This window comes from Gopherus evgoodei, chromosome 8, assembly GCF_007399415.2.
Source record: "Gopherus evgoodei ecotype Sinaloan lineage chromosome 8, rGopEvg1_v1.p, whole genome shotgun sequence".
Taxonomy (NCBI): domain Eukaryota; kingdom Metazoa; phylum Chordata; order Testudines; family Testudinidae; genus Gopherus; species Gopherus evgoodei.
In genome coordinates, this window is record NC_044329.1 from 55,048,202 (window position 1) to 55,072,592 (window position 24,391).

Here is a 24,391-nt window from a genome sequence, read left to right on the forward strand (position 1 = left end):
CTCCTTTGTCACATCCCTGAAGCTCTGGGTGCAGACCCAGCAGGAGTAGGGCCACGATATTAGCAGTGTGGTGGGGAAGAGGAGCAGCTCCTTGGTGGTGAGGAGGGCAGGGACCAACCTCCCACACTACCAGGCTCTGGTTGCTTTGTAGGTCGTTCTGGTCTCTCTCTAAATTCCTATAGGTGAAGAGGGGACCGTTATGGCTGTGAGTGCCCAAGGAATCCTTCCTAGCTCAGCAGGATGTTTCTACAGGGACTGGCTCTGTGACGGAGCACCCCTGGTGGAATGGCTTCGTCATAGAAAAGGGTTTATGGTGGAGTCTATTTCTAAGGGGATCTTGTCCCTGATCTTGAAGGGAAGTGTGGTGTGGCAGCCATCAGGATGCCTTACTCCTACACGACCGGCAGCAGGCCTTCCTGTAGTACCATGGAGCACAGCTTCACCTTCAGCACCAGCACGCAGTTGGCTGTCGTTTTGTCTTCACAGTCTTCTTCTGGGAGCGAAAGCATCCACAGCAGCGGTTAAGCAGGGCATGCCCCAGGCCTGAGCTCCCACCCCCAAAAGCCCTCCCCTTTACCTGGTGCCTCCGTGGGGCACACCTGGAGCTGGCATGTCTGCTTGGCATCGGGTTTGAAAGGCCGGGTCACAGCCGTGTCCTAGGGCATCTCCCTGGTAGCACTTCACCTCTCGAGCCGCAGGCCGGCACCACACGTCTTACTGCACTGTCGGAAGCAAGAGGGAGGAGAAGTAGGCTGTAAGCCTGCGCCTTTCTATCACCTCCCACCCCAATCACTCCTCTTGGGCCCCCCCCCAAGGCAGGGACTGTTCACAGAGGGAGTTCCCACTTCACCCCACAGTGAGTCCCTAGCCAGCCTCTCATGTAATGGGGCTTGGGGGAAAACTACTGTTCTCTTCCTGCATTTCCCTATGCCCATTACTGACTGATCCCAAGACACTTGCACTTCCTCTTCCGGCTGGCTCTCAGCATAAGAGCTAGCAGCTCAGAAATATCCCCCAGGCCCTGCTGAGAGTTGTACAAGCTCAATAAAAGGGATGGTCTCATTAACTAGCATATCCTGCCATTCCCAGTGCTATACAAGTTGCACAGTGCCTGGAGACCTGGCCCATGCTCTGGGGCAGACAGTCTAAGGCCTTGGCTACACTGGCACTTTACAGCACTGCAACTTTCTCGTCAGGGGTGTGAAAAAAACACCCCCGAGCACAGCAAGTTACAGCACTGCAAAGCGCCAGTGTAAACAGTGCCCCAACACTGGGAGCGCGGCTCCCAGCGCTGCAAGCTAATCCCCTTGGAGAGGTGGAGTACGTGCAGCACTGAGAAAGCTCTCTCCCAGCACTGGTGCTGCGACCACACTCGCACTTCAAAGCCCTGCTGTGGGAGCGCTCCCGCGGCAGCGCTTGGAGTTTCGAGGTAGGCAAGCCTAAGGCAGGGGTGGCCAACCTGAGCTGGAGAAGGAACCAGAATTACCAATGTACATTGCCAAAGAGCCACAGTAATATCAGCAGCCCCCCCATCAGTTCCATGCCCCTGCTCTCAGCGTCTCTCACCCACCAACTGCCCTGCCAATCAGTACCTCCCCCTCCCTCCCGATCAGCTGTTTCAAGGCATGCAGGAGGCTCTGAGTGGGTGGTGGAGGAGCGATGGCACGGCAGGCTCAGAGGAGGGGGCAGGAAGGGGTGGAGTGGGGACAGGGCCTGTGGCAGAGCCAGGGTTGAGCAGTGAGCACTCCTCAGCACATTGGAAAGTTGGCGCCTGTAGCTCCAGCCCCGGAGTTGCTGCCTGTACAAGGAGCTGCAGATTAACTTCTGAAGAGCCACATGTGGCCACCCCTGGTCTAAGACCTTCAGACCACCGGGCGCTCAAAGGGCAGCAGAGGAGTAACAAATGAGTGGCAGAGGGCACTGGTGATGGAGGAATGGACCCTTCCTGTTCAAATCCACCCCAGGGGCAGGTGGGGACTGAACTGGCTACCAGCCAATGACCCTTTGGTGGCCTACGGGTAACAGTGTGGTGGTTTCCATCTCCCACCCACTGCAGAGGCCATGCATTGCAAATACCTCCTACCACACCCATGTGCTTGCTCATCAGCCCCCCTGGTGGCAAATTCAACAGAGATGCCAGGCACAGAATAGTTTCAGAAACTGAGCTCCCTTCTCATCCCTGGAGAAGGGGCCTTGCAAGGCAGGGTGGGCACGGGGTGGGCTATGGAGAAAGTTTGCTCTGTTGCGCCCCTTGTGTGGCCAAAAAAATTTCCCGTCCCCCGGGCTGTCAGTCTGGCCCGTTCGTTAGCATTAAACACACTGAATTAAATTTAATTGAAAGGCAGGAAGGAAGTCGAACTCCTGGAGGGTAAGGATTTGCATTCTAGTCTAGGGGCATGACACCCAAGGGAGATGGGCACCAAGACAGTCACCTTTACCCAGCACACTGGTAACTGGTGTCCCTACTCCTGCTAGGTCTGTACTCAGAGCCCCAGGATGTGAGCATGTCCAGCCCTCTCCTGCTAGCACTGAAAGGAGCTGGTTTGGTGGTTCCAGTCAGACCTAACTATGCCACAGGCACAACGCAAAAGTAGAAATTCTCCAGGCTCCCTTGGCATTTGTCTTCCTCTGCAGCACCCTGGGTGTAGGCTTGTCCTCCCCTTCCCCCTTGGCATTTGTCATTTCCATTTTCCTGCCAGTTCCTTCAATACCCACCTCCTCTCTCTCACTCCCTACCTGAGACCAGGAGGTCGTGAACCACGTAGAGCAAGGCCTCTTGAAACAGGCCGCCTGCACCTCGGGTTTCTGGAGGCATTGCAGTGCTTTCTGGATACTCCCTGTACATGCCATTCTCCAGGCCAGCACACAGCACGCTCCTGGTCTTCACCCCCCGGCCACAGCTGGCGTCACACTGGAAAGCGAAAAAGCAAGCCAGCTCATTCATGGCTGCTAAGGACTGCTACCCCTAGGCATAGGGCTCAGGCTGGTAGATGTGCTGGCCTTCCATCAGGGGCGATTCTTGCTCAGAGCAATTCACAGTACAGTCTTGAACAGGTCACTTACCATTTGTGCTGCTACTGACCCAGCTGCTGTTGCCAATGAAAGTTTGCAGCCTCATACCTTTGAGACACTGGATGTTAGTGTCTGTAACTGGCTTTGAGGTCCTTAGCCACAGAAGAGCATCTGAGCTACCAGGCTAAAAGTAGCAGTGTAGCCACAGTAGTATGAGCAGTGATGGTGCAGGCAGGCTGCCCCAAGTACATACCCGTGGGCTTCAGGCAGATCTGCACTCGGGGCAGCAAGCCCATGCTACCACACAGCACTGCTATCCGACGTAAGTTACTGCGAGTATGTACGTATGCTGGGAGTCATCCCCTAGATCAGGATGTAGATTTAGCCTTCAGGTACGTAGTTGTACCCAGATGCCATGTAAGAGATGGATATTACAGTGCATTAATACATCAGTCTTGCTGAGTGACGCATTTCACACTCCTGGATCGGGACTGAAGGAACACAAGGTAGGCTTAGGTTGGAACAGGCGCCATACCAGTGCAGCAGACATGGTGCTCCATCAACATGCTTTAGCTTGTAAGACAGCTTTACATTGTCAGTCATGCAGTAGCAAGAGTCCAGGTCTGTTCTGTGCCCTCTGCATGTTCCTAGCTTCTCTGCCAGCATGACTGCCACCTCTGTGCTTGCACCGCTTTTCACTCCCCCCTGCCACAGCCGGGGGGAGGGAGCTGGATTGTAGTCCAGCTTAATCACCCTCCAGCTAGACTTGATCACCAAGGCCTGCTCAACCCCAGCAGGGGACATGTGAGAAGAAAAGCACTCAGCTCGCCTTTGGAGACTCAGACTGAGTTCACAGGTGCTGGCACTTGGAGAAACAGAGCTTGTAAACCCAGCTGCACTGCGGTGTGCGAATTGCACAGCAGGCAAAGGGAGGAAGGGGTTAATGGACTGTCCTGGCCTCAGGAAGTAAAACAGCCCCAGTTTATTACACCCCTCATGCCGTCAGCGCTAGCCAGGAGGTGGGTTTAAAGCAGGCTGCTCAGACAAAGGGAGAACAAGCTTTAGGCAGGGACGGCGGGACCCTGGGCACCGAGAGCTTGAAATGTAGAATTATCAAGTGGCTTCCCTGCTTCATATCCCCGCCCCAGCTTAAGGTGCTCAGCCAGGGCTGGCTTCAGGCGCCAGCATCCCAAGCAGGTGCTTAGGGCAGCAATCTGCAAGAGGCGGCAGTCCCTGTGTTTTTGCCCCAGGCAGCGTGTCAAATTGCCGCCGCGGATGGCGGGGGCAGTCCGTGTGCTGTTAGGGCAACTCGCGTGTTTCCGTGGCAGGGGCAATTTGGCGACAGCTTCTATGTTCAGCTGTCCGCAGCGGCGCAGCTTCTGTCTTCCAATTGAAGACAGAAGCTGCCGCCGAATTGCCGCCGTGTGGAAATGCACATGCTGCCCTAACGGCACACGGACTGCCCCTGCCATTCACGGTGGCAATTAGGGGGGCTGCTTGGGGGCAAAACAGTAGACACGGCCCTGTGCTCAGCACCTGGCTGGTTCTGCTGGGCCCCAGGGCATCTCTGTGGTCCTGTAGCAGAGGGTGTGTCCCACCAGGCACTGGTTCATTATGTCCCCCACTCCTGTGTGCTGCTCCTGCCCCAGCCATCACCCCCCCAGGGAACAGCACTCCCTCTCCTCCCCGGGACCATTCCCTGGATTCTCAGCTTCCCCAGGGCTTGTGATTTGATCCTTCCGTGGGCCCCAAATGCTCTCTCTCCCGAAGCTCACCCTGCCTCACTGCCTTCCTCCCAGCCACTCAGTGCTGACACACAGGCCCACGGTACTTGTAGAACAGCCCGTTGGCTACCCAAGGACCACAGACCCCTTTCCTCCCCTCAGGGGGCCAGATGTCTGGAGTCAGCCACTCCAAACAGCAGCAGGTTGAAGGTGAGGCCACTCCAGGCTTACCTGGGTCCCATTCCTGCTCCACCCATGTGCAGGGCAGTTCTTGTCCCCACAGGGGTAGATAGCCAGAGGCTTGACAGCCGGTCACACTGAGAGTCCGAGATCACCTTCCCTCCGGTTGCGACACACGACAAAGCGGCTCATCGCCCCTTACCACATGAACCTGAGCACTTTTGGAGAAATAAAGGCACGATCAACATGCCAGTCCCTGACGCATTGGCAGAGTGGAGGGAGCACAGTTGAGTGGACAGAGTAAGGACTGGAGGCAGGAGATGGGAGTTCTGGTCCTAGCTCTGATGCTGACACGCTGTGGTTAAGGGCTAAGGGCCTCAGCACAGCCTCCTTAGCTCAGGAGACGCAGTAGCTTCCTTTCTAATCCCTTGTTTACAGGCACTCATAATGGTCCCAAACTTTTGAGCTGACCTTTTCCAGGCTCCATTTGTGCCTGGAGGGGAATGTTTGTTAAAAGTCCTGAGCAAAAACACCTCAGCCACTAGTGTACAGTCTGCGTGGGTGATAATCCCATAATCCGCTCCAGGGGGAGGAATTCCGGACCCGTAATCTGCTCTGCGTGTGAGGGGGATTCTGGTCCCACAATCCACTCTAACGGGTGGCAGGGTGGATTCCATCTCCACGTCCATTCAGGCCAGGGAAAGAGAAAAAGCAGCTGGCCTGGACTCACCGGTCCCCAGTCAGAGGCAATCCAGCGCCGGTCACAGGGTGGGCCTGTGCACTCCTTCTCACTGACAGGCTTCAGGGCCTCATCGCAGAAGCCTGGCTCTACTGAGCAGCGTACCTCCCTCTTCATCATTCCCTGACTGCTGCATCGAGCAGAGCACTGTAGCACAAGACACCAAACTGTGTCAGTGAGGGGACAAGAGATTGGGTGGGGGGAGAGAGAAAAGATGCATTTTTCTTCCCTAGACTGAAGTGAGTGCTGGTGAGAGGGGAAGACTGGTCCTGTGGCTAAAGCAGTGGCGGGGGAATCAAAATACTGGGGTTCTAGTCCCAGCTCTGCTGCTGGGTGGCTGCAGGCAAGTCACTTCACCCAAATGCCCCCAAGTTTTGGGTGCCCAGCGTGAGTCACCTTGGGCTTGATTTTCAGAGCCTCTGAGTGCATTCAGCTCCCACCAGCAAACCAGAAGTGCCGGGGCCTGGCACGTCTACAAACCAGGCCCAAGGCGTGTTGAGTTGACCACCAAAAATCAGTGACCTCTTCTGAAAGCATGGGGCTTAGCTTCTCGGTACCTCAGTTTCCTCAGCTGTACAATGTGGGGGATGGGGGGTGGTAGTCTTGCAGAGGTGCCCTGTTGCTAAATTCACTGAGATGATCCTATAAAAATGCAAATTGTTATACAAGACAGCAGAAGAGGTAGCAGACTCCATGCCCCTGGATTGTGTTAGAACAGGAAAAAGATGGACAAGAACAATGCTAGCTTCCCCATGATGCCTAATTACTGTGCCTCAAACTACTCAGAGACCTCCTCAGCACTACAGGTAGGAACGAATCTACTTGCTGAAGGCAGTTTTCCTCTGGTCATGGGCCACTCCCCAGTATAACATGACCTATGGGGTAGGCCACTGCACTCCATACCTCCGACCACTCAGAGAGCTCCCACTGGGGCCCACACGCCTTGTTCTTGCACGCTTTCCTCTCCATAGGCCTGGCCAGCCCGGCAGACTCACACAGCTCGTCATAAACAGAGCTGTCAAAGCCTGGAGCCAGCATCTTCCAACAGCGCATGGTCCGGTACTGGTAGCCCTCCCCACAGGTCCTGGAGCACTCGCTCCAGCGGCTGGTCTCCCACCTCCAGGTGGGTTAGCAAGGGGAGAGAAGACAAAGCACAGGTCAGAACAAGGCACCCTGAGGGCCACAGACATCAGAGACAGGAGGTATCTGATACAGATCACTGGTGGGCTCCTTTCATCTTCCTGAGTACATGGGAATTCCCAGTGCCCATGTGTCTCCCATTAAAGTGACGACTCTATAGGACAATTACCACCCTGTAATTAACTAGCAGTTGCTCGTTGGTCTCCCACATGCAGCACAGAGACCTGATTGCACATGGGCCTTAAAAACTACACTCCATGGTCCTTTCACAAGCATAAGGGGTTAACACCTGTGTCCCCAGTGTCCAACTGCTCTGCTGCCTAGCATTACTGAGGCCTTTCAGCTGGGTACTCTGTCCTTTGCGCTATGCCTTACTCTGTTGCACAGGACTGCTGTGTGCTGTTTCAAGGCTGCCCCCTTCTAGCACATAGGTGGCCGCATATTTCCGGGAGCAGCATGATCCCCATACACAGAGGGCTAGGCGGTCACAGTGTTTGTCTGAGTCAGCAGGAAAGTAAGAGCCTTGCTCAGACCGTGACTGACTTTAGTGGGGAGCGCAGGGACTACTCACCCACTGTGAGCCACTGGGTGGGAGCAGGGGGAGAAGGCTGGGGAGTTGGGGGAGCCCTGGCTCTGCATCCACCAGTCAGAGTAGGTGCACCGGGGGGGGAGTGAGTTGCTCCATGCAAAGGAGGTGCAGTAACTTATTCCCCCATCAGAGTAAGGTGGGAGAGGGACAGGGAGACAATGTGACAGAGATACCACTCAGTCTCTGGAGTTCCTGGGGCAGTGCAGCTGTGGGCCACCCCATCCTCAGGGCAGGTTGTTGAATTGCTCTCTCTAGCCCCAAGCTTGTAAAATACACCTAATGCGTCTAGCCCTGCCTATGAATAGAAATGTCCTGGTGGGTTTTATCCTGACTTGTACAACATGTTAGGCCACCTTTAAACAGAAACTGGCGGATATTCCAGTCTGCTGTAAAGCAATGAACCCGGCCCAACAACCTGAGCTGACGCAAACCCATGGCCTAAGCATTTCCAGGGTCATTCCTTGCTCTGCTGTATCATTGCAGCCACCTCTTTCTAATACTCTGCATTGTGGGTGTTAAGTGACACCCAGTGTCAGAGCTATTGAGTGGGATCAGCTACAGGACACAGAAATCCCACCTATGTCCACCTCCTCTTCTCTCACATGCTTTCTCCATCTCTTTTCCCCTGATTTAGGTTCTGTCTGCACTGCGAGCTGGGGTGATACCCCCCCTTCTCTCACATGCTTTCTCCATCTCTTTTCCCCTGATTTAGGTTCTGTCTGCACTGCGAGCTGGGGTGATACCCCTGCTCGTGTGCACAGACACACTGGCGCTCATGGAGCTAGCACGAGTTTAATAGCAGCAGCAGAAGCATGGCTGAGCCGTGCTGGGTACAAACCCACCTGAAACCATGGGTGTGCATTGGGCGCCTCCTTCTCTGTTGGTTGTTGGCATCCTATACATTATTTTGACTATGAATTCTTTGCCAGCTCCCACCTAGCTCGGTTTCCTGCTGTGCATGCCCATCTATGGCTGTATCCTTGGCTGATTGGGTGTCTTTCTGAGAGAGAGGTCAAGGCTTGAATATCATCACTTACCTGGGCTGGCATTCTCTCCCTGTGCAGAACTCATGAGTGGGTTCTGGGCGGGTCAGGGCATCACAGTACACTTCCTCTACTTCCACTCCATCGTACCGGACACACATGGCATAGGAGATGCTGATACCTATCGGGCACCAGGAATCTCTCTTAGTGCCTGCTATCCAACAAACCACTATTCGCTCCATCTATTACATGGTACTTATGTATCTGAGCCTTTAGTGCCATGATAAAAATACAAATATTCGACTGGATCATTATCCAGAAGAGAACTGCAAAGATCAAGCCCCACATGATGAGGCCAGCAGGACACCAGCCAAGACCAGAACTAACACTCCATAGCACAGTTTACCAGTGCCAAAGACAGCCCAAGGCTACTAATGGGTTGCTTTCCACCCACCTCTTCCCAGATCCTTTACTCCTAGCCTTACTTCATTAAGGCAAAAGGATGCTGAAACTTAAATAAAGCTCCCATCTTCTGAAGTATCAACGCTTACTCTGACACCATGCTCCAGGAGCTTCAGCCGTGTCAAGAAGTACTCCACAAACTAGCAGGTCTTGAATGTACAAGCTCCCTTCCCCCACCAAATATACTTTAGCCCCTCCAGTCACCCCACCAGCATGAAACCAACTGGCAAGAGTTGGAACCCAGCTTTGAGCTATTCACATCAAGGGACGTCACTATTTCCAAGTGTGAATCTACTATTCAGCTGGGCTCTGGTTCTTCTTGTTGGCTTATTACAAGTTTTAAAAGGCTCACCCCAAGCACAGAAACATTCACCCACCTCCCAGTGAGGGTAATTGTATAGCTCCTCAATGAAACAGGAGCTCCTGTGACCCATAAGATCACATACTACATGCCCAGGTTCTTCCCCTGCAGCTCTTTCCCATGCACCTTTGGCTGGGGTACAGGAGCTGTGCCTGTGTATACGTTAACCCTTGTTTGTGGTGTAGGCGGATCCTTCATTTACATTTGAAGCGGATTTAGTGCTGGTGAAAGGCACTTGCCCACCCTGGAGAATTGATTCCTCTATTGACTCATGCACAAAGGACAGCACAGGCAGCAGCAGTGCAAGCTTTCACCATCCTGCCCTAGCCATGTGCCTCAGCCCTGGCCCAGACAGGGGAAGGAGAGCTCACTTGCCATTCCCAGCGACTGAGATTGCCCACAGGGGTGTGAACTAGTGCCAATGGATGCGGGGCTTTAGGGATGTGGATGCTTCTCCACTAGGAACTGGCTTGAAGACACCAAGTTATTTCAGAGGCCACCAAACCACTTTCAAATAACAACAGCTTCTGGTTGCTGGGCTGGACTATACCTGGGGAACTTCAGGTGAAATGCTCTACATTTCATTCCCAGTCCTGCGAAGCCATCCAGTCTCCCAGACCAAACCTACCTGAAGTGCATGTGGAGCTGCAGGGAGCATAGGCGGAGACCTTCCACCGGTACATGTCGGCCAGGCTGATGTCATCATGGCCCAGGGGGCTCACATCAAATTCGTTGCTGCAGAGGAGAGGAGCAGAAATGAGATTAGTTTGGGATGCAATGAGTGACGGATAGTGAAAGCCTTTCCCAGGTACTCCAGGGGATGGAGAGGGAACCCAGAAGCCCTGCTTCTTTTTCTTACTGCTCCCCCGCAGGCTTGCATGCATCAGGTTGCATGGGAAGATCTCCTATAGCTGGTGGATCACTTTTGTGAGTGAGTGATCACGTAGGAGGTGACCAAGCCCCTTTGGAGGAGCAGAGGCACTATGGAATGTGTTCTGGGAGCCTGAGATGGACTGACACACGCTGCTGGCTTTGTTTCGTCCCCATCACCATAACAACAGAGGAGTCAGAGAGGGGAAACCCACATGGAGAACCCTGAAGCTACCATGGGAATGGGATGATCAATCCTCCCAGGATAAACGGCATCCTGTCTTCCCTCAGGAACCGGGCGGCATCTCACCTTTCAGGGCCAGGGGCTTGAAGGGGTTCTGCCGGGTGGCTATTCCCGAGGGCAGTGTGGAGGCTTGAGTTGGAACCCGGCAGGGGGTTCTGCACACTTGAAACCATACTGTAGTTAGCTGCCTCCTCCTGGCTCTCTGCATAAGCCTTGGTCTTCGTGCTCTCCAGCAAGTTCATATTGGCAGGCCCTTTGCGCAGCCCTTCTGGCCATCCGGCCACCAGCTCATTCCACAGCCTCGCGGTTGAGTTCTTCCAGCCCATCTTGGCAGCCAGGTACTGCAGTTCCCTACAAAAGGCAGCGTTTTGTGGGTCCCGGTGACACAATCTCCTGAAGAGCTGGAGCCTGGCTGCCCCAATCCCACTGCTCTCTGGAAGCTCGGGCCTCATCACGCTGTAGGGCATGGCTGTGCTGATGGAAATCTGATTTAAGCTGGGGGCTAAAGGAAAATGCAGGGGCATTAATGAGCCCATAGAGGCTAAAGTAACCTCCCCCTCTGGATCACCACCTCCCCCATCCATCCAGTTGGTACAGTGCCCACTGGCTTCGACGAGAGCAGAGGTGGGCCAATGCTGAGTGCTTCTGTAAGTCCCACCCTTAACGAGCACCTCAGTTACCCAACCACGAGGTAGCCAAGAAAACAAACAAACCCAAATCTGTTTCTCCACCTACTGCCGCTGCCTCCTCCTCCTCCTCCTCCTTGCCCGCTCCATTTGCATGGTAGACTTGTCTGATCTGGAAGCCAAACTTCTCTCCTTCCTCTTCCCTCTCTTCCCAGCCCCAGGGCCCGGCCTGAGTGGTGGAGTTACTCTGGAAGAAGTCCTGGCTGTTGAAGCTCAGGTCTCCATGCTCTTCCCCAGGTGGGAACCGGTCACTGACATCGTCCGAGGAGAGAGACAGCCAAGTGGCATTGAAATCATGCACAGTCCCAGAGTCTGCTGGGAGTGGGGCTGGATGTTTGGGGCTGGAGTCTGGTAGATGAAGGTAGAGAGGTGCCTCGAGAGCAGGGGCAGCTGTTCGGAGAGCTGCCGAGGGCACGTGTGGCACAGTGTAGTCATATGTTATATGGGGCATTTTCCCATTGAAGTTATAGTACTGGGGAGAAAACAAAAACCCTGTTAGCTCATTTGCCTGGATCATGTCTAATGGATCAGAAACACATGACTCACACCTTGAAACCTGACCTGGACAGTAAGTGCTTTGTGATGAACACAGAAGAGACAATGTACCCATGATGGCCAGACAAGACCCCCTAGGAATGGCACAACTCAGCCTCTCCCAGAAGGCATTGCTACAGGGAATGAGGCAGGAGCCCCAGCTATGGGAAAGTTCAAAATTCCCTTGCCTACAGGGCACCTGTGGTCTTTGGGCTCGGAAAGGAGACCGCCAAGGAAGCACCCTGATCTTTAGCTCCTTATGTACCATGGCATTCAGAGACTGATTGGTGGGGCCCTGGGCAATGATGTACTCCAGGCCATCCGCGTGCAGGTTGGAAGGGCGGCGGTACTTGAACACCGTGCCAGCCACCCGGAAGTTCTGGGGATTGTCAATGGCCGAGTTTCCGTTGAAGAAGAAGTGCCCAGATTCATCCGCCAGTGCTGCAAACAGAGGAGAGGGACAGGAGACTTAGCTCCAAGCAGACTTCAAGGAAAAGAGGCCAAGAGCAGCCCATGCTGACTTGTATGGAGAAGTACTCCTTGGCCAAGGAAAATCATCTAGAGGATGACACTGTCTTGTGCTCCGTATGTCGCTGCCCTGAGGGACAGGATACCAAGTTGGGGGTGACCTGAGCTCACACTACAGTATGTCACGTTTCTATTCCAGAACGCTTGACCCCACAGCAGTGTGTGAGGCAGAGTGAACGTGCAACATTAAAGAAAAAATGGCGGTTCAATGGCACAGCGGCTAAATATATAGAAATTTCACCTCCAGAGAGCTGGGTTTTTTAGCCCAAAAGTTGGGCGAAACCCATGATTCTGACTGAGATCTACTTTCTAACCCTCACCCCACAAATTCAGGGCTGTTTGGATCCAGTGTTGCAGTGTGAGCCTGGCTTTAGTCAAGTGAATTACAATGGAGGCAGGGCTGGTCATGTTATCTGTGGTCCCCTAACAGCCTCATTCCAGTCAGCTCTCTCAGCCCTTTGCTTTCTGAAAGCACCAGAAATAACACACCAGCTGCGACCCATCCAGAAAGCAAAGATCCAACACAAAGGAGCGTGTGACCCCCTAAGCTGAATGGATCGTTCCAGGTGAGAGAGGATCACAGATGGTCTTATCCATCATTTATTTCATAAAGGCTGTATCCATCCCTCCTATGGAAACACCTGCCAGAGGGGTACAGTTATCACGTAAGGGACGGGGCAGGGGTTCTAGAGGAATCCCTCAGTGCAGCTAGAAAGGGTGCAGGGAAGTCACCTGGGCTCCCTGAGAATCCTGGTTCAGCTGCCCAGTGTGCTGGTCCCGCCCTGCTACTTCTCACTCACTCCGGAGCCATGCTGCCTTTGGCTCCCCCCCACAGTTCCTGCACCCTCCTCTCCGAGAGGGTCAGAAATGGCAGGGCAGGAGTCAATGCAGCAAGGTGCTGGGGATTCCTGTTTCCAAATCTGCCCCTTCCTATGGGGCTCACACCCACTTAAAGCTGCTCCCCAGCACCTTCCCTGCTCCGGTGTGACTTTACCTGCCCCAGCCTGGCTATGGTCATGCACAGGGCCTCTTGCAGGCTCCCCTTGAGCTTTCGCTCCTGCCTTCCTTTGCTGTCAGGGCCTGTCCTCTGCGCACCATTTTCAGGTGCACAGCCCATGCCCCAAATTCTTGCGGTGGTGACGTGCTATCCACACCGTGCTTTTCTGTGGCTTACCCAGGATGTTCTCAGTCTTCCGGCGCTCAATGATGAGAATGTCCATGGCACCAGCAGGGATGTTTGTGATGAACACGTAGCCTGGGGAGTGGGAACAGAACAAAGGGTTGGGAAACCCAACGCGGGAGAGAGACTCAGACTCAGGCTGCTCCAGCCTCACAGTGGCTCAGTGAGGGCACTGCAGCGCTGCCAATGGTTTTGTCATGAGTCTCGTGATATTATTGTTGTCCTTAAAGCCCCAGCTCCTGGAGTCAAGTGGAGATGGGATGAGCTCTGCTTTCATTCTTGAAGAAAAAGTAAGTTTCCAGCCCTTGTGGCTGTGGAGAAAGCTTCAACATGACCCTGGTGCATCCTAAAGGCTCAAAAAGCAGAAGGCAAATAAAAAGATGCCACATCGATGATTTTTACATAATCCCAGGATTTTAAAGCCAATCTCATGATTTTTGGTGAGCCTGACTCATTCTTTTTAACATTAGGGGTTGACAGGCCTGGGAGAGGTCAATGGGCTTTTATTATGTTCCAACGGGAGTAGCCAGCGGCAGCAAGTTGGCTCTGTGTCCATGCAGGAAGGGGGTGGTGCCCTGCAACAGCGGGCACACTGCAGAATTACTCTTTTAGCTCCAGGAGAAGGGGTCTTGTTCCAACTCCCCCTTTGGGTGTGTTTGTTTACAGTCAAGAATTCTTTCTTTTTTTTTTTTAAATCCCAGCCTGCTTTGTTGAGGTTGAGCTGCTGCAGACCTCAGGAGTTCATCTGAGTCCCGAGTCAAATTCAGGGGCAGGAAGAAGGTATCGGTTTTGGGTGCCTGAGGGAGTCATGCCACCCAATAGATCCACAAATCCAAAAAGATAAAGGCCTAACTACTGCCCAAGGTTGGATCTGAACTAACAACCTAGAGATCAAGGGCTGCAGAGCTCATCCTGATAGTTTCCCCTTGAAGGAGAGTGAAAGGTAACCTGCAAAGGGAGGAGAAAACTACAAGCAAATGCGCAAGCCAATTTTTTAATGCTGGGTAAAGAAGGGTTTTATCAGATGGTATTTGACATTAGAAATGTGGGTCTTCTCTACCATGCAAAACTCTATGGGGCCTGGAGACCTAGTGAAATGATGGTATCGCAAAAGACAAAAGATTGTGTAAGTCTCACTCTAAGGGCAGCAGCAGAATCTTTGCTATTGCAGTCTAAACAGTAAAAATAACAACAAATGCAAGATGAGCAATTGTGTGGGGAAGAGTTTTAGTCACATTTTTTGGCCTCTTTTTTTGTTTTGTTGTTGTTGTTGTTAACACTTTTTGAACTCAGATGTCTAAGACACACGTTTGTTAAAAATCAGCTGCCGGCTTCCACCTCATCCCATAGAGACAATGGATCTATGGCTTATTACAACACACTATAATCCACTAACAACCCCCACAGTTGCTCCCCCCTCCTTCCTTTACTCCCTATGACTGGAGAGATGTTACCAGGCCACTTCATCCTGAAGGCCCCCTTGAAATACGTGTTAACTACTCATGCTAAACAATCTGTTCCACTCGTATTTAGCTGACACACTCTAAAGCTATTTCTACACTACCACTTAAGTTGGCTTATGTCGCTCAAGGTTGTGGAAAAACCACCCCCCTGAGTGACATAAGTTTCACTAGCGTAAGTGCTTATAGAATCATAGATTATTAGGGTTGGAAGGCACCTCAAGAGATCATCTAGTCCAACCCCCTGCTCAAAGGGGAACCAATCCCCACATCGCCCCCTCAAGGATTGAGCTCACAACGCTAGGTTTAGCAGGCCAATGCTCAAACCACTGAGCTATCCCTCTCCCAACAGCACTCTGTTGGCAGGAGAGCTTCTCCAGCCAACATAGCTCCCGCCGCTCATTGGGGGTGATTTAACTATGTCAAGTGGAGAGCTCTCGCCCATCGGCACAGAGCGGCTACATGAGAGATCTTATAGCGGTGCAGCTGTGCTGCTGTAAGTTTGCTAGTGTAGATATGGCCTAATTAAGTTTCCCAGAACTGAAGAAGAGCTCTGTGTAAGATCAAAAGTTTGTCTTTCTCACCAACAGAAGTTGGTCCAATAAAAGATATTACCTCTCGCATCTTGTTCTACCTTGCCCCTTCAGTTAACATGTGAGAGCTCACCGTATAAGTCCCCAAGAATGCGCGGAGGACCTGATGTGACAATCCTGATATTTTTAAAACAAACAAACCAACCCAGAAAGTAATACTTATTTTTGAAAACTGTTTCAGGCTTTCTTTATCCATCCTAAAGCAGCACAAATGGACATAAACCCTATCCTCTGGAGGTCACATTTAAAAGCAATGAAGTGGATTTTGGAGTTGGGTTTATTCAGACCTGGTAGGTTTTCCTGGGAAAGGAAAGCCACCAAATAAAAAATTCTCCTTGTTCAATGTTTTCCTCTTTCCACAGAAAAGGAGAACGAACTGCCAGAGCTGTGAAGAGCACTGGGTGCATTTACAACAGGGCTGTATCCAATAGGGGGTGCTGCAGTTTAGTGGAATTACCATCAAGTAGAGTGAGTAGGTGTCCCAGAATGCCCTACAATCAGTATTCTCTGGTTATCAGTGCATCACAGTGTTGCTGTACCACTCAACAATCCCATCATTCTGTGAGGGGGGAAGACTGGGGATATGGAGAGGCTTAGAAGTGAGGGGAGTTATAGGGCATGAGGGAGGACCACATTTCAGAGAACACTTATCCCCTCTGCAGCCCATCGGCCTGGAGAGTACAAGAGAACAATTGCTGTCATCAAGAACAGCAGCACACATTTACAAATGTAGTGACCCTCCTCCAGGGCTGGCCTTACCATGAGGCAAACTGAGGCGGCCACCTCAGGTGCTAGACGGGGGAGGCAGGCACTAGGACCCAGAGTGTAGAAAATTGTGTCTGCTGCTGGTGCATATGTATTCTCTCTGCTCTAAATGCACAGAGATGATGGAGTGCTGTGCTGGAGGAAGGAGGGCACAAGAGACATAACAGGCAGACAGGAGAAAAGGTGAGAGGGAATAACAGAAAGCAGCAGGAGCTGCAGGGAGAGAGAGGAGGAGCCTCTTATGTACCTCTCTAGCACCCCCAGGAGCCTGGACTGATTAACACCAGCTTCTCAGGGAGCTTCTGGTTTCCTGCTGCTTCCCTGAACCCACTTGAGGAGAACAGTCAACTGAAGTAGTAGGAGCCAGTTAGGCCCTTAAGATGCTGATATCTTCCCTCACTCAGGTCCTGCGACCAGCCTGCTTATTTGTCCCCTTCAACTGAGTGTTGAGAGCCACTATAGCTGGCACAGAACAGCAGTCGTGAGTGAAAGAAGAAAACGCCCCTCTGGGGCAGCATTCAGAAAAAGAAAGCAAGCAAAGGAAGCTTTTCTATCTAAGCAGGAAGGAGCTCTCCTGAGATACATAGACACAAATGTTCGTGGCTAGCCTTCCGGCCCCAGTGAGGATGTGAGTGGTGAGGAGATGCCTGATCTTCCAGTTAGTCAGAGTGCAGGTGACCTAGCAGCTACTGCAGCATCCATATCTCCATCTCAAATTGATGTAACCAGGCACATTCCTGAAGAAAAGTATAGATCAGAGAAGAGTGTAGTGGAGGCACAAGAAACAGCTGCTGATGAGTTTAGTTCCTTAAATCTAGGTGATCCAGGACTGTGGACCCACTTGAGCAGTAGGCTGAGGGACTTCCTTGTACTGCATGGGCCACAGCAAGTGAAAAACTTCATGTTCCCCAAAGACAATGAAAATAGAAGTTTCCATCCAACACATTATTGGCATGACAGTAGTGGTGACAAAGTGGAGAGGACATGGCTTATATACTCAAAAACCCAGAATGCTGCATACTATTTTTGTTGCAAACTCTTCCAGTCTAATGTTCCAGCCATATTGGGTTCTACAGGAAAAAAGACCTGGAAAAATCTGGCTAGAAATCTGACATGCCATGAGAAGGCAGCAAATCACCAGAGAGCTTTCCATAGGTGGAAAGAGCTTGAGATGAGATTAAGGTTAAAGGCCACCATAGATGATCAGCATCAAGAGAAGATTGCATCAGAGTCTCTGGCAAAATGTTCTGAAAAGGCTCATTTCCATTGTGAGAATGCTTGCTACCCAAAACCTAGCACTGCGTGGCACTTCAGGTTAGCTGTATGTGCCAAACAACGGAAACTTCCTTAAAATTGTGGAGCTGATGGCTGAGTTTGATGCTGTACTCCAGGCGTATCTAATAAGAGTCACCACTCAAGAAATGTACACACACCACTACCTTGGAAAAACAATTCAAAATGAGATCGTACAGTTACTGGCAACAAAAGTCAAGCAGAAGATTGTGGCAGATATGAAGTCAGCAAGATATTACCTTGTTATTCTGGACTGCACACCTGACATCAGCTATATGGAACTGTCATAAACAGATAGCTAAGGGTTAATGTCTCTTTCACCTGAAGCACCTGACCAGAGGACCAATCAGGAAACCGGATTTTTTCAACTTTGGGTGGAGGGAATTTTGTGTCTGGGGTCTTTTGTTTTTCTGGCTGCCTGCTTTCTCTGAGCTTTGGAGAAGTAGTTCTGTTTTCTAATCTTCTGTTTCTAAGTGTAAGGACAAAGAGATCAGATAGTAAGTTATATGGTTTCTTTTCTTTGGTATTTGCATGAATATAAGTGCTGGAGTGCTTTGATTTGTATTCTTTTTGAATAAGGCTGTTTATTCAATATTCTTTTAAGCAATCGACCCTGTGTTGTGTCACCTTAATACAGAGAGAACATTTGTATGTATTTTTCTTTCTTTTTTTATAAAGCTTTCTTTTAAGACCTGTTGGAGTTTTTCTTTACTTCAGGGAAATTGAGTCTGTACTCACCAGGGAATTGGTGGGAGGAAGAAATCAGGGGAGATCGGTGTGTGTTGAATTGGCTAGCCTGATTTTACATTCCCTCTGGGGGAATAGGAAAGTTCTTTTTTGTTTCCAGGATTGGGAACAGAGAGGGGGAGTCACTCTGTATAGTTTCACAGAGCTGGTGTCTGTGTATCTCTCCAGGAGCACCTGGAGGGGGGAAGGGAAACAGGATTATTTCCCTTTGTTGTGAGACTCAAGGGATTTGGGTCTTGGGGTCCCCAGGGAAGGTTTTTCAGGGGGACCAGAGTGCTCCAAAACACTCTAATTTTTTGGGTGGTGGGAGCAAGTACCAGGTCCAAGCTGGTAGCTAAGCTTGGAGGTTTTCATGCTAACCCCCATATTTTGGATGCTAAGGTCCAAATCTGGGACTAAGGTTATAACATGAGTGGCAGCGGGTGGGAGATAGACAGAATCCAGAAGCCAGTAGGAATATTATATTTTTCTTTTCTCTGCTAAGGGCTTTTTAGCAGAGAGAAACAGTTTGGTTTTAAAAGGGAACCAGAGAGAAATTTTTGTTTCTCTGCTCTCTCTGGCAGTTTGTGGCTTGCATGTTAAGCAAGAAGTCGTTAAGGTGCTATCACGAGTCTTTTGTCACACAATAGCACTCCCATTGAGAGTCATACCAGCACTATATAAATGCAAATAAAGTGGTTTTTCAGGTTTACTTAACATTGAAGATTAGCTAAAGGCACTGTTGCTAGGCAGACTTCAGGAGGCAACAGAGAGCCTGCAGTTCAGAAGAGAAACACCGGAGGGCACCCCAACACAAGAAAACAGGAACCATGTCTACCAAGGCAAAAATTGAGGCCGAAGACCAATTCAGAGAAGCTGAACACAGGCGACAACTGGAAATAAAACAAACAGAGATGGAAATAAGAGAGAGAGAAAGAGAGGCAGCCTACCAAAGAGAACAGGCAGCCTACAAAAGAAAACTAGAAGAAGAAGAGTTGGCCCACAGAAGGAAGCAAGAAGAAGAAGAGGCGGCCCACCGCCGAGAAATGGAAAAACAACAAAAAGAGAATGAAGAGAAGGAAAAACAGAGAAAACATGAACTGGAGTTGGCAAAAGCTGGGCTGCATGTGCCAGCCAACCCTAACAACCCGGCGCCAATTATTGCTCCACAGCACAGGAAATTTCCCACCTACAAGGCAGGTGATGACACCGAGGCCTTCTTGGAAAATTTTGAAAGAGCCTGTCTTGGGTACAGCATCCCCGAAGACCAGTACATGGTAGAATTAAGGCCACAACTCAGTGGACCTTTAGCAGAGGTGGCAGATGAAATGCCTAAGCAGCAAATGAATGACTATAAACTTTTTCAAACCAAGGCCAGATACAGAATGGGGATAACCCCAGATCATGCCCGTCGGCGCTTCAGAACCCAAAAGTGGAAACCAGAGGTGTCATTTCCCAAACACGCCTACTACATTGCAAAAAACTATGAGGCCTGGATAACAGGAAACAACATTCAAACCTTGGAAGAACTGAACCTCCTCATACAAATGGAGCAGTTCTTGGATGGTGTTCCTGAAGACATCACACGGTACATACAAGATGGAAAACCCAAAGATCTCGCTGAGGCGGGGGAGATTGGAGCCAAATGGATGGAACTGGCAGAAAGCAAGAAAGCTACTGTCAAGGGGAACGATTACCCCAGGGGGCACACAGACCATAAACCCTACAACCGAGGACAGCCAAAGACCCCACATACCACCCAAGTAAAGCCACAGACACCCTACCCTTCCACCTCACCAGTCTCCAGTAACTCACCTCGGCCCAGTGACCCATCAGATGGAAGATGCTTTAAGTGTAATAAACTGGGACATATCAAGGCCAACTGTCCCAAGAACACCATGCGAGTGCAATTCATTACACCCCCATCACACCAAAGATCCCCAGGCCCGGATGCCTCTCAAATACCCTTGGAGCGAAGGGAAAATTTGAGAGTGGGCGGAAAGAAGGTTACTGCGTGGAGAGACACGGGGGCACAAGTGTCAGCTATCCACCAATCCTTTGTTGACCCCAAATTCATCAACCCAAAGGCCAAAGTTACAATTTACCCCTTCATGTCACAAGCTGTAGACTTGCCTACAGCTCAACTGCCTGTCCAGTACAAAGGCTGGTCAGGAATGTGGACTTTTGCAGTCTATGACAATTATCCTATCCCCATGCTACTGGGGGAAGACTTGGCCAACCAGGTGAGGCGGGCCAAGAGAGTGGGAATGGTTACCCGTAGCCAAACCAGGCAAGCTTCCAGACCCATTCCTGTTCCTGAGCCGTCCACAGAGGCCCCGTCTGTGTTACCAGAGACCCAGACAGAGGTAGTGGACCCGGATTCCATGCCTACCACTGAAACAGCCACAGCATCTCCAGTCCCAGGCCCGGAACTGGAACAGCAACCAGCACCAGCAAGTGCAACCACATCTTCAAACTCAACGCCAGAGGGCGCCAGCGAGCCAGAACTGGCAGAAGCACAAGACAGCCATACCCAAAAGGCTCAGCCAGAGCCTGAAATACCCTCAGGTGCACCAGCGGAGAGCGGTTCACCAGCAACGGAAACAACCCCATCACCTACATCGCTTCCAGAGGGACCAAGCCCAAGTCCACAGTCTGAGGAAGAACTGGTGACCCCAGCCTCAAGGGAACAGTTCCAGGCTGAGCAGGAAGCAGATGACAGCCTTCAGAAAGCGTGGGCGGCGGCACGGAGCACCCCACCGCCTCGCAGCTCTTCTAATCGATCCCGGTTTGTTATAGACCAAGGACTTTTATACAAGGAAATTCTTTCTGGTGGACACCGGGAAGAATGGCAGCCGCAAAAACAGTTGGTGGTTCCAACTAAGTACCGGGGGAAGCTCTTAAGCTTAGCCCATGATCATCCCAGTGGCCATGCTGGGGTGACCAGAACCAAGGACCGGTTGGGGAAGTCCTTCCACTGGGAGGGGATGGGCAAGGATGTTGCCAAGTATGTCCGGTCTTGTGAGGTATGCCAAAGAGTGGGTAAGCCTCAAGACCAGGTCAAGGCCCCTCTCCAGCCACTCCCCATAATTGAGGTCCCATTTCAGCGAGTAGCTGTGGATATTCTGGGCCCTTTCCCAAAAAAGACGCCCAGAGGAAAGCAGTACGTACTGACTTTGGTGGACTTTGCTACCCGATGGCCAGAAGCAGTAGCTCTAGGCAACACCAGGGCTAACACTGTGTGCCTGGCCCTAACAAACATCTTTGCCAGGGTAGGTTGGCCCTCCAACATCCTTACAGATTCAGGGTCTAATTTCCTGGCAGGGACCATGGAAAAACTGTGGGAAACTCATGGGGTGAATCACTTGGTTGCCACCCCGTACCACCATCAAACCAATGGCCTGGTGGAAAGGTTCAATGGAACTTTGGGGGCCATGATACGAAAATTCATCAACGAATTCTCCAATAATTGGGACCTAGTGTTGCAGCAGTTGCTGTTTGCCTACAGGGCTGTACCACATCCCAGTTTAGGGTTTTCACCATTTGAACTTGTGTATGGTCACGAGGTTAAGGGGCCATTACAGTTGGTGAAGCAGCAATGGGAGGGGTTTACGCCTTCTCCAGGAACTAACATTCTGGACTTTGTAAGCAACCTACAAAGCACCCTCCAACACTCTTTAGCCCTTGCTAGAGAGAACCTAAAGGATGCTCAAGAAGAGCAAAAGGCCTGGTATGACAGACATGCCAGAGAACGTTCCTTCAAGGTAGGAGACCAGGTTATGGTCTTGAAGGCGCAACAGGCCCATAAGATGGAAGCATCATGGGAAGGGCCATTCACGGTCCAAGAGCGCCTGGGAACTGTAAACTACCTCATAGCATTTCCCAATTCCTCACTAAAGCCTAAAGTGTACCATGTTAATTCTCTCAAGCCTTTCTATTCCAGAGATTTACAGGTTTGTCAGTTTACAGTCCAGGGAGATGATGCTGAGTGGCCTGACGGTGTCTACTACGACGGGAAAAAAGACGGTGGCGTGGAAGAGGTGAACCTCTCAACCACCCTGGAACGTCTGCAGCGGCAACAAATTAAGGAGCTGTGCACTAGCTTCGCCCCATTGTTCTCAGCCACCCCAGGACGGACTGAACGGGCATACCACTCCATTGATACAGGTAATGCTCACCCAATCAGAACCCCACCCTACCGGGTGTCTCCTCATGCCCAAGCTGCTATAGAACGGGAGATCCAGAACATGCTACAGATGGGTATAATCCGCTCATCTACCAGTGCATGGGCATCTCCAGTGGTTCTGGTACCCAAACCAGATGGGGAAATACGCTTTTGCGTGGACTACCGTAAGCTAAATGCGGTAACTCGTCCGGACAACTATCCAATGCCACGCACTGATGAGCTATTGGAGAAGTTGGGACGTGCCCAGTTCATCTCTACAATAGACTTAACCAAGGGGTACTGGCAAGTACCGCTAGATGAACCTGCCAAGGAGAGGTCAGCATTCGTCACCCATGCGGGGGTGTATGAATTCAATGTCCTTCCTTTCGGCCTTCGAAATGCACCCGCCACCTTCCAGAGGCTGGTAGATGGTCTACTAGCTGGACTGGGAGAATTTGCAGTTGCCTACCTCGATGATGTGGCCATTTTTTCAGACTCCTGGCCCGAACACCTACTCCACCTGGAAAAGGTCTTTGAGCGCATCAGGCAGGCAGGACTAACTGTTGAGGCCAAAAAGTGTCAAATAGGCCAAAACAGAGTGACTTACCTGGGGCACCAGGTGGGTCAAGGAACCATAAACCCCCTACAGGCCAAAGTGGATGCTATCCAAAAGTGGCCTGTCCCAAGGTCAAAGAAACAGGTCCAATCCTTCTTATGCTTGGCCGGATACTACAGGCGATTTGTACCACACTACAGCCAAATCGCTGCCCCATTGACTGACCTGACCAAAAAGACCCAGCCAAATGCTGTTAAGTGGACTGATGAGTGTCAAAAGGCCTTTACCCAGCTTAAGGCGATGCTCATGTCTGACCCTGTGCTCAGGCCCTGGACTTTGACAAGCCATTCCTAGTAACCACGGATGCATCTGAGTGTGGTATAGGAGCAGTGCTCATGCAGGAAGCAACAGATCACAACTTCCATCCTGTTGTGTTTCTCAGCAAGAAACTGTCTGAGAGGGAAAGTCACTGGTCAGTCAGTGAAAAGGAATGCTATGCCATTGTGTACGCCCTGGAAAAGCTACGCCCATATGTTTGGGGACGGCGGTTCAAACTACAAACTGACCATGCTGCACTAAAGTGGCTTCATACTGCCAAGGGAAACAACAAGAAACTTCTTCGTTGGAGTTTAGCTCTCCAAGATTTTGATTTTGAAATTCAACACATCACAGGAGCTTCTAACAAAGTTGCTGATGCTCTCTCCCGTGAGAGTTTCCCAGAATCCAGTAGTTAAAAAGTGTTCTTAAAATGTAGAAGTCTGTTAGTTATATACTTAGGGGTATATGTAAAGGTGCATGTGTTGTATTAATCTGTTATTTTCAAGTTCTAGAAGGAAATCGCCGCCAGTGAGCTTCCCCACTGTCTGCAATTTGGGGGGCGTGTCATAAACAGATAGCTAAGGGTTAATGTCTCTTTCACCTGAAGCACCTGACCAGAGGACCAATCAGGAAACCGGATTTTTTCAACTTTGGGTGGAGGGAATTTTGTGTCTGGGGTCTTTTGTTTTTCTGGCTGCCTGCTTTCTCTGAGCTTTGGAGAAGTAGTTCTGTTTTCTAATCTTCTAAGTGTAAGGACAAAGAGATCAGATAGTAAGTTATATGGTTTCTTTTCTTTGGTATTTGCATGAATATAAGTGCTGGAGTGCTTTGATTTGTATTCTTTTTGAATAAGGCTGTTTATTCAATATTCTTTTAAGCAATCAACCCTGTGTTGTGTCACCTTAATACAGAGAGAACATTTGTATGTATATTTCTTTCTTTTTTTATAAAGCTTTCTTTTAAGACCTGTTGGAGTTTTTCTTTACTTCAGGGAAATTGAGTCTGTACTCACCAGGGAATTGGTGGGAGGAAGAAATCAGGGGAGATCGGTGTGTGTTGAATTGGCTAGCCTGATTTTACATTCCCTCTGGGGGAATAGGAAAGTTCTTTTTTGTTTCCAGGATTGGGAACAGAGAGGGGGAGTCATTCTGTGTAGTTTCACAGAGCTGGTGTCTGTGTATCTCTCCAGGAGCACCTGGAGGGGGGAAGGGAAAAAGGATTATTTCCCTTTGTTGTGAGACTCAAGGGATTTGGGTCTTGGGGTCCCCAGGGAAAGTTTTTCA

At 50.9% G+C, this 24,391-nt stretch overlaps 1 pseudogene; it reads right to left on the minus strand.

Moving 5' to 3' along the window:
• Positions 1-376: 376 nt before the first annotated feature.
• Positions 377-24,391, minus strand: part of LOC115656757 — a 49,951-nt pseudogene continuing 25,936 nt past the window's right edge.